The following is a 9,767-nucleotide window of genomic DNA, read 5'->3' on the forward strand; positions in this document are numbered from 1 at the left end:
CCCCCACTTCACTGGTGGGGGTGGGGGGGGGCAGAGGGTGTGCAGGAAGGAGGGGTAAGAGCCTGAGCCCCTTTCTACCTGGCTGGCTGCCCGGCGTCCTGTTTTTTTGCCCTGGCAAACCCTTTTTGGGTGGACTTTCTTTCTAGAGCATTGAGTCTTTGGAAGTTGTCAGCAGCAAGCCTTCTTATTCTCGGAGGTCCCTTGATCCCTGCTGTGGGACAGAGGGGCAATGCACCCCACGTCCTTTCAGTGGTCCCTCAACACCCCTTCCCCAGCCCTGGCTGTCCCGTTGTCCCCCTCCAGCCTCTCCCTGACCAGGTCTCCTCCTCCTTCGGAGGGCCAGAGAACTCTCACTCACTGCCACCCCCAGCAACCCCCTCCCCGTCCCTTGCTGCAGTCACCTGTGTGCCCCAGGTCCGCCCCCAACACTGTCTGTGTGGCAACATCTCTGACTTCCCAGACAGACTGTGGGACAGAACCCCCGCCCCATGCGCAGTCAGCTGGAGCCTTCTGGGGTCCAGCCAGCTCCTCTCCCCCAGCTGCAGGGACTTGCCCCGAACCCCCCTCTCCACCTGGACTTGGCGTTGGAGGGCAACATCCCCCACCCGTAGGCCCCCAAATGGCGATGAGGACTCCAGTGTAGTGCGGACGAGGTCTCTCCCTAACTCCCCTTTCATTCTCGAAAACGTTTTTCAACATTCTTGATCCTGCGGAATCAGGCCCCTGGACTGTCCTGTGCACATCTGCCTGGCCGTGGGCCTGCGGGGAGGTTTCACCTTGCGGTCCGAGCACTGGAGCCTCGGTTGGACTGAGAACGCACCTGCAGCTTCCACTCTGCCCGAATGATTCCTCTTACGCCTCACACCTAGTGAGATAGGTAGGATCACCATGATCAGAAAACAAAAAAGAAAGTGAATCGCAAGCGGCTTAGACGACTCGCCTACAGGAGTTGCCAGAGCAACTCAGTAATGAGGTCAGGCCTCAAACCCCGGCTGTCGGCTCAGAGTCTAGATTGGCAACCTCGGTGTCAGGGTCAGGGGGCCTGGGGAGAAAGGGCAGCCCCCTGACAAATTTGGGGCAGACAAGCAAAGTAACTTGGGGTGAGAAAGCACACCCCCCCCCCCGCCGCAACTTTCTTTCCTCCGACCCCCCTGTGTGGCCCGCGCCCACGGTGCACAACAGACCCTTGTAGGAAGTGGGGGGGCCGTGCCACGCGGCGCTGGCCCCGCGGCCAGCGCCGGCCGCTGGGGATGTGACTGTAGCTCGGGACATGAGCCCGCTTGTTCGCTCACTCTCAGTGAAAAGAGTTTTGAAATGAGTTCTGAATAGACAGCATTTTCTTTGTGCGGTTGGTAAATAACACAGAGCAAAGTTAGCAAGTTGCTGCGTTTCTGCATTCTGATTCTATGGAACCTTTTTGTGGGGAGAAGGGCAGGATGTTTTTAACAGAATGTGACCTCCCTGGCATACTAGAGGTAAGGAGAAAAAAATTGCCGAGATAACTGTGAATATTTTACATCCTGGAGAACGTAGCTTCTAACCAAGCCACATGAAGAGAGCAGATTTCTACATGCTGCATAAAAACCCATGCCTCCTAGAGCTTTGGAAGGTGCTAGCCACGTTGGTTTGGCATTTGTTTAGATTTGATTAGAAATCAATGCTTTTTGTACGATCATTTTCATGCGCGCATTCTCTTTTTCTCCTTTAGAAAGCAATAACGTTTGTGAATGGGGCAGTGTGGAGAAATCCTAAGAGAAATAGCATAAGAGCATTTTGGAATATATCCCGGAAAAGATAACTTCCTACACATCTGTAGAGACTCGCCAGGTTAAGGTAAGGAAAAAAAAAAAAAAAAAGATTGTACAAAGTAGATTCGAGTTATTTCATGACGTCACATTGGGTTGAACTTTGGGAGAAAAGTGAGTACCACTGATGCAGGGTGGATGTGGGGGTGGGGGGCATGAGGAGGGCCCACCTTTTTGCCCCTCCCCCCTTCAGGCATGGATCTGGTAGCCCTGGGTCCACTGTGACAATGGGTGGTCACCAGGGGTTGTTTCTAATGCCAGCTGAAGAGCCATGGAGAACGAGTGCGGGGGGGGGGGGGTGTGGGGGGAAGACAGATTATTGCGTTTGGGAGGCACTTCTGTTGAAACCTCAATGTGTTCAATAGAGCAAATGTTACTTGTACAGTATGGAATTTCTTTTAGGTTTATATTTGCACTGGGACTGACTCATTTTCTATTTAGGATTCTTAAAAAATCACTTTTATGGTGCTCAGATGAGAAGTACATCTGTTGCTTACATATAATAAGCATCAAATACGAAGACATGTTCAATGCTGGAGCTGTTTGTTTGTCGCTATAGGAGACCTGCGACATATGCGTGCCGCGTGTCTCTTTTCTGGAACACAGGCACTGACGACTCAAACTTTATGGCTTTTCCCTTGAGCAATATCAGTTGTTGTTGTTGTTGTTTTTTTTTTTTTTAAAGTCCCCAGCTACTTTAGGTCACTAAAAGTGCACATCATTTAGAACTTTCGAATGAGTACTTGGAATGAAGTTCAATAGTATGAATTGGATTGGTCACTATGTAGAATTTGGGATTCTGGATGAGTTTTCAGAGCAAAGCAGAGCTCATTTATTTGCTGGTAGGTTATATACACATAACGTTAGCACTACAATAAGACTGTCTTTCCAGCGGGCTCGGAAATCAAGCTATTAGTTCCCAGGACTCTGTCAGTTTCACGTTCGTGATTGTGTGTAAAATGAAACAGTTATAACGGAATAGAAGTTGTGTTAGAGTGAGCATTGCAATGGAGGGAGGGCTTCTGGTTTTCTAACAATTGGTAGGACGCACTTGTTGCATACAACTTGGGGCCTTGATCTTTCGCACTGTTTCAGATACATTGTTGTCAAATTAACGGCAACGGTTCCTTTTAGATCAACTTTGAGTGAGTAGTGCAAAAAAAGCTATTCTCCTATAAGCCACGTAAACCACGTTTGTGCAGCTGATTTAAAAATTATAGCATTCCTTATAAAGTCATCCCAGGCTAAGTAAGTTCAAGGTAACATATTGTTTTCCTTACTGATTTTACAACCAAACTTTTTAGATGAAATAGTGTCATTACCTTGTGTTGGTATAAGTTATTACTCTCTGGGGAAAGCTTTGTCTCCAGCATGAAATAAAAATTAAATTCAGATTCTAAACTTTAAAAAAGCTTTTACTTAATTATATATTTAAACATTTTTAAATTAAAATACAGCTGTGTTCATCATCATGTAAGAAACAGCTTGTTGAGCAATGTAGCTATGATATCGGGTAGCAATGTGGGCTGGTGAAACCCCCAGCAAGTACCGGATTGTTTCCTGAAGCCATTTACAGGCAATCACCAGCAGAGGGCAGCGCAGAGCAATGAACTCCGGCTGTTCAACAGTCTAAAAATCTAGAAGGAAATTATGTGTATAAAAGTAGTACTTTTTGGATAATGCCCCCCCCCACCAAAATCATAGATCTCTAAAATTACTTTTTAAAAGCCTCAAATATGTTAACCCCTACCTAAGTTTCTCACCATGAAAGTGTTGAAGTGTGAGGACACAGTGATTTCCTTGTGGACTTTGGAGGTATTTGCACTTTGATTTTCCTTTTCACTTATTTCATCACAAAACACAGTGTGGGAACGCAAATACCGACAATGTGCACAAATTTTCGTTATAAAGCTTTTCAGTGTGATTATTCTGTTGAACAACATTGGAAAAATCATAAATTCAGATTCAGGCAATGACCTTTACCAAACTCAGCGTCTGAAGCAAAATGCAACTTAGAAAGATTCCCATTCAATCTACATTTCCTTGATGCAAAAACGATAGCACGTTGTATAAACGCCAAACATGTCATGTCCGTGGTCTTTATGAAAACAAACAAGCAAAACAACCCAGTAGCACATTGTCCTGCTCGTTAATTTCTTTTTCTCCTTAAAATTATTACAGCAAACATTTGACATTTTGAAAAAAAAAAAAAAAACAAAAAACCCACATGTCCTACTCAATATTTGACATATGTTTTACACTGGAAGTCTGGGAAAAAAAGACATATTAGACTGGGAGAGAGTTGTAAAGAAGTTAGACGAATAGCTTTAGGAAAGCATGTTCTATTTTGTTACAAGGATGTTATAAAAACCCTAGTTTAATGGTTTATGCATAGATGTTTAGGGACTCTAAATGTCTTCATACTGAATCCTGTCATTTGAAAGCTAGCATTTAAGATTATCATTCTTATAGGCTAATTAAGATATAAAACACTTTCTCTTTTCAAAAGTTCATGAGCACATAACACACTGGGGCTACTTTTACAAGCCAAGTGTCCCTCTTATGCCCTTAGCTTTCTTGGATTTACCTTCTAAATGACTTTGGCTCAAATTGACTTCAGATATTTGACATATCAAGTATTGTTGTCTTCAAAGGCTTCCCCGGCAACTGCAACGATTCATCTGGTTCCAGTCAAAAGTGCCCTTGAACTCTCCACTCACTTCATTTCCTGGTGTGAGTAATGTGTGTAGGAAAAGGAGGAACACCAAAGACTCCATGTAATAGGCTAATGTGAATGGTACGGTGGAGAGATGGATGGATTTCACAGAAAAATCCACTTGGGTGTTAAGAGCTGGCAGGCTTTGTCAAGCTTTCGTATTAATTTTGGGCGGAAGATCACAATCATGATTAGCCCCCTGTGTTCTGGGTTCGCTTCACTCCTCCTCACAGTGAGGATAGAGCCCCAAACTCTTACCTGAGTCCCCCCAACAACTTCTTCAAGTACAGAGTGCTGGTCCACTAGGGAGCTGTCACCTCTGAATCTCTCAATGGGGCCTTGGGATCCCAGCTGACTCATGCACACTGACCTTACTCTCTTAGATCTACTTTCACTGTTTGTTTTTTTTAATTTTGTTTTTAATTTTTGAGAGAGAGAAAAAGCGAGCATGAGCAGGGGTGGGCCAGAGAGAGAGGGGGACAGAGGATCTGAATCAGGCTCTGAGCTGACAGCAGAGAGCCTGGTACAGGGCTTGAACTCACAAACTGTGAGATCATGACCTGGGCCTAATGTGGATGCTGAACCGACTGAGCCACCCAGGCACCCATATGTAGCTTCACTTTCAACCCATCCTGAAGCCGTGAGTAGAGGCTTATTCCACCATGCTTCGAGGGAGGGTTTTATAATTACCACCCAAATTGTTCCAGAGAGCAGAGAGGGAGGGAGAAGCTGGAATCCCTGATCCTGTGGTCTGTAAAAGGTTCCTCTGTTTAGCGTTGATTACATTCTGTGATTTGTTTAAAATAGAATATTTCACCTCATCTAGGCAGACTGATCAGTTAGAATGTCATTTTTTTTTCTTTACCTTGGCTCTTGTTTTCACAACTGATTGACTGACTAGTGACTGGATCGATTGACAAATGAGGCAATATAATATACAGTCTGGTGGAACTATGTAAATCAGAGCAGATTGCTCTCCAAGTACTGAGCTTCTGCCGAGCTCCCCTGTGGGCTCCGCGGTGAACTCCAAGTCTAGAGAGCCTCAACAATGAATCGTCTGTCATCTCGACTGGGCATGAAAGCAGAGCCACTACCTCTTCCGGTCCCCACCATTCCTTTCTTCCTGTATTGTTATATTTCGTTCTGTTTGATATACTCACTGAGACATGAATGTCCCACTGAAATGTGTCTAAGTAACCAGATTTTTATTTTTTATTTATTTAAAAAAATTTTAGTGTTTATTTGGGGGGTGGGGGGAGAGAGAGTGAGAGAGAGACCAAGCAGAGGAGGGGCAGAGAGAGGCAGGCAGAGAATCCTAAGCCGGCTGTGCACTGTCATAGCAGAGCCCGATGTGGGGCTTGAACTCATGAACCGTGAGATCGTGACCTGAGTCAGATGCTCAACAGACTGAGCCACCCAGGTGCCCCTAAATAAGCAGATATTTAAAAATTTATTTTGGGGTCTGTAGGTAATTTTAGTAAAGATTATATTATATGAAACTATATGTATGTGTGTGTATACGTGTGTGTATATGTGTGTGACTATATATACACACACACACATAGACTACCAGCCCGTCTACCAGCTTCAATTACCATTGTGATTATCATTTCGAGTAATCCTTGGGTTGTTAAAATTAATGTAGCTAAATGTAATTTTGTAGTAGGAAATGCAGTTTTCAGGGTGTGAAATAATAGTAATCAATTTGAATAAATATTTGCTATTTGTTTTCATAAAAGTTTAAATCCGGAAAAGAGAACTCCGACCAACATAGGAATATAGCAGGATCAATGGAACAGGTGGCATGAGTCATATCACTGGCTTTTAATTAAAACGGATGCTGTGGATGTTGGCAGGGACCGGGCTGCACATAGGTAGTTTTAGAATTTCTGAAGCTGAAATCTGGTTGGAGCGCTCTTAATCAGAAGGAACTTCTTTTGATAATTTATAATCTATCTGTACATCGAGGAGCATTGATGATATAGTTTTCATACCTAAATCACAGTTGAAAAAATTCAAAGAGGTATATTAATCCTTAGAGTGGGCAGCTGTTCCCGAGCCAAAGGATTTTTGTGCAAAGCTAATATGTGTAATGGAGAATCGGTCTTTCTCTGTACAGTTTTGTCATATTTCAATAACTGAATGAATATTCTGAATTAATAAGCAGAACGTTTGTACAAACTAAAGACTACTCTAAGCTCTGCATTCATTGATGGGAACCTTAAGCAAATGTTTCTTTTTATCAGCTTGTTCAAAAGGCATAAACAATGTTATGGCTCTGAAGTGATCACATATCAACCAGTAAAATAGTTAACTAGGTCTGGAACAGGTAAGGAAAAGTTATGGGTTACATGCCGTTTTGAGTATTTCGAAGATCCTGAAGAAGCGGTTTGTTTTTAGTCTGTATATATTTATACTTTGTCTCTTACAGAAAAGAGTCTGAGCATTTAAACGTATACGCAGGATTTTTTGAGCTTTGTTGTGTTTTTTAACTTTGGTTAAAAATTAAACATAAGCAGAGAGGGAGGCAAACCATAGGAGACTTTAATACAGAGAACAAACTGAGGGTTGATGGGGGTGAGGGGCTGGGGGGTCGGGGAAAGTGGGTGGTGGGCATTGAGGAGGGCGCTTGTTGGGAGGAGCCCCGGTGTTGTGTGTAAGTGATGAATCACGGGACTCTACTCTTGAGGCCAAGACTACACTGTATGTTAGCTAACTTGACCATAAGTTAAAAACAAATTAGACATACGTTGGTTGCATATGTCAATAGAAAATAGAGAAAGGTGGTAGAAATATCAAAGGATGAGTCCAAGTTCTCGAAATGCTAAGATGGACCACAAGGGAAGATGGGCTTGGCTGGCCACCTTGTGCCACACGCTGCCTAGTGTCTCCCATGAGGTGGGTTCGTGGAAAGAGAATGGGGAGCTTTAGGGATCATACCTTGTTTCGTCTTCCTTTCCGCCTCCTTCCGCGTCCCTCACATCACCTGCCGTTCATCTCTTAAATGTTAGGATGTCATGAAACCAGAGGAGGAATGATCGGAATATTTGCTCCAGAGGCTTGCAGACGCCTCAACTCCTTTTATCTCTGCAGCGAACAGCCATTCATTCTCTCGACAGGAGTCCAAGCCTTTAATATGTCAGGCATTGGTCCCATCTGAATGTGTGACTTCATTTAATTCTCTCGAGAGCCCTTAGAGGTTGTGCTGGTTATGTCCATTGTACAAGTGATGAAACCGACTGAGCCTTTTGGAGAAGTAAGGGAAACTTTTCAAAATCATAAAACTCGTCAGTGCTGGAGTTGGGATTCAAATCCCACACCATAGCTTTCCTCACTGCTGCTTCAGAAGCAGACTTGTCTCTGAGGAGGTTGTGCTTTGGTACCGACGCTCCAAAGCTTTTTTATTTTGAATTGATGTCAGACTCACTCAGAAAAAGTTGTAAGTACCAAAGCTGTGAGCGTGAAGAATTCCAGAATGCCCTTCACCAAGATTTTCCAATTGTTAACATTTCACCGAGTTTGCACTCTCTCTCTGTGTTTGGTGTATATACACACACAAACATATATACGTATGTATTATGTATCATTTTTTCAAGAAACATTTGTGGCAAGATGTTGTGATAAGATCTAGACGTGATGCCTCCTTTCCCACTTAATGCCACTGTGTATTCTTAAACACATGCCCATTATCTTAACTTTGTACAATGCGATATCGAGATCATGACATCAGCGGTGATAGAATCTGTACACTTCTTTCAAATTCGACAGTTATCCCAGAAATGTCCCTTATGGCCAAAAAAAAAAAAAAAAAAAAAAAGTTATCCAGAATTCAATGCAGGATTATTTATTATATTTAATTGTCATGTGTTTTAGTCTTTTGATCAGGAACATTTCCTCAGTTTTTATTGGTCATGGCCCTGACATGTTTGAGGAGTAGAGGCCAGTTATTATACAACATACCTCAGTTTGGGTTTGTCTGATGTTTCCTCGTGATTTGATTCAAATTACTCACGTTTGGAGGAACACCATGGAAGAGAGACTGTGTTCTTCTCAGTGCATTATGTCAGGAGGCATGAGCATTGGTGGGTTTCATTACTGGTTTGTTCAATTGGCCAAGGTGGTATCTGTTCAAGTTCCTCACAGCAAAGTTACCATTTTTCCCTTTTTTATAAATTAATAGGTCATGGGGAGATATTTTAAGACTATGATTCTGTTTCTTACCTGACTTTTATCTCACTAGTTTTCATGTATTGATGATTCTTGCCCATATCAGTTATTATTATGATGGTTGCCAAATGGTTATACTTTTTTTTTTTTTTTTTTTGAGCTCCCTTACTGAGGTGTTTACTGTTAGTCTAGAGAGACACAGTATCTCCTGTGTTTGGTCTTTTGTGTGGTGTGCAGTTTTACTGTTAGCCTAAGACCACATGCAATGCCTTACGAGGCTTATCCCACCAGACCCTCACATTTCCATTATGTAGATGCTATTATATCCATATTTTATAGCTGAGGAAGCAGAGTAGCAAAAAACCAGTTGGTAGCATTTTCAGGAAGAAAATATTAAAAATTGATCCTTAAAATATTACTGGGGTGCTCATACTAAGTTAATAGAATGAGGTACTAAAATCACAAAAATGTAAGTTAAAGAAAAAAACAGAAGAAATCATGCCATGACTTTTAAACTTTGAAACTAGAAAGCAGGGAAGGGAACAAGAGTCCATCTCAGTCTTGTGTTTGAGCAAGGACAGCTAGTGAATGAAAACCTGAAAAACTGTGTTATCATTGCCCAGCTTGGAGAGAAGTCTTAGTGGGCAAATAAATGTCTGCAGAAAATTGTGGACAACTCTTGAGAGCTGAACTTCAATGCTTTTTCTAGGCTGAAAAGAAAACTCGCAAGGGAAGGCAGAAAGATGAGAATCATCCAAAGCTAATCTTTACCTTAGCAAATAACAGAGAGTTAGCAGCGTGGAAGACAAAAGTGAAAAGAAGACACAATTCTGTAGGTAGCAGGACCCCAAGGGATGAAGGACAGAGGATCTTCAGCTGAAGTCCTTCTACCTCCCTATATACTAATAACCCAGCTCATCAACCCAAGCATTTTCCTGTCTTAATTTCCCACTGATGAGGAAGGCCCTTGGAGTGAAGGCCTGAAATGGGGTGAGTGGATGCATGGACTGGATTGTGTGTCTTGTGGCTGCACTGAGCCACGGCAAGGATGCATGGGCCTCTAGGATGTAGACCAAACA

General features: G+C 42.9%; 1 long non-coding RNA gene across 2 annotated transcripts; it reads left to right on the forward strand.

Annotated features, from left to right (window-relative positions):
- The first annotated feature begins 1,314 nt into the window (after positions 1-1,314).
- Positions 1,315-1,803, forward strand: LOC147572136 (uncharacterized). 2 transcript variants are annotated; one of them, XR_015246689.1, is made up of 2 exons: positions 1,315-1,475; positions 1,709-1,803. It is a non-coding gene; the product is annotated as an uncharacterized LOC147572136 (long non-coding RNA). The 2 variants fall into 2 exon arrangements; XR_015246690.1 differs by lacking the exon at positions 1,315-1,475 and adding an exon at positions 1,511-1,609.
- Positions 1,804-9,767: the final 7,964 nt, after the last annotated feature.

This window comes from Puma concolor, chromosome F2 (genome assembly GCF_028749965.1).
Source record: "Puma concolor isolate L17-30 chromosome F2, mPumCon1.1.hap2, whole genome shotgun sequence".
NCBI classification, from domain to species: domain Eukaryota; kingdom Metazoa; phylum Chordata; class Mammalia; order Carnivora; family Felidae; genus Puma; species Puma concolor.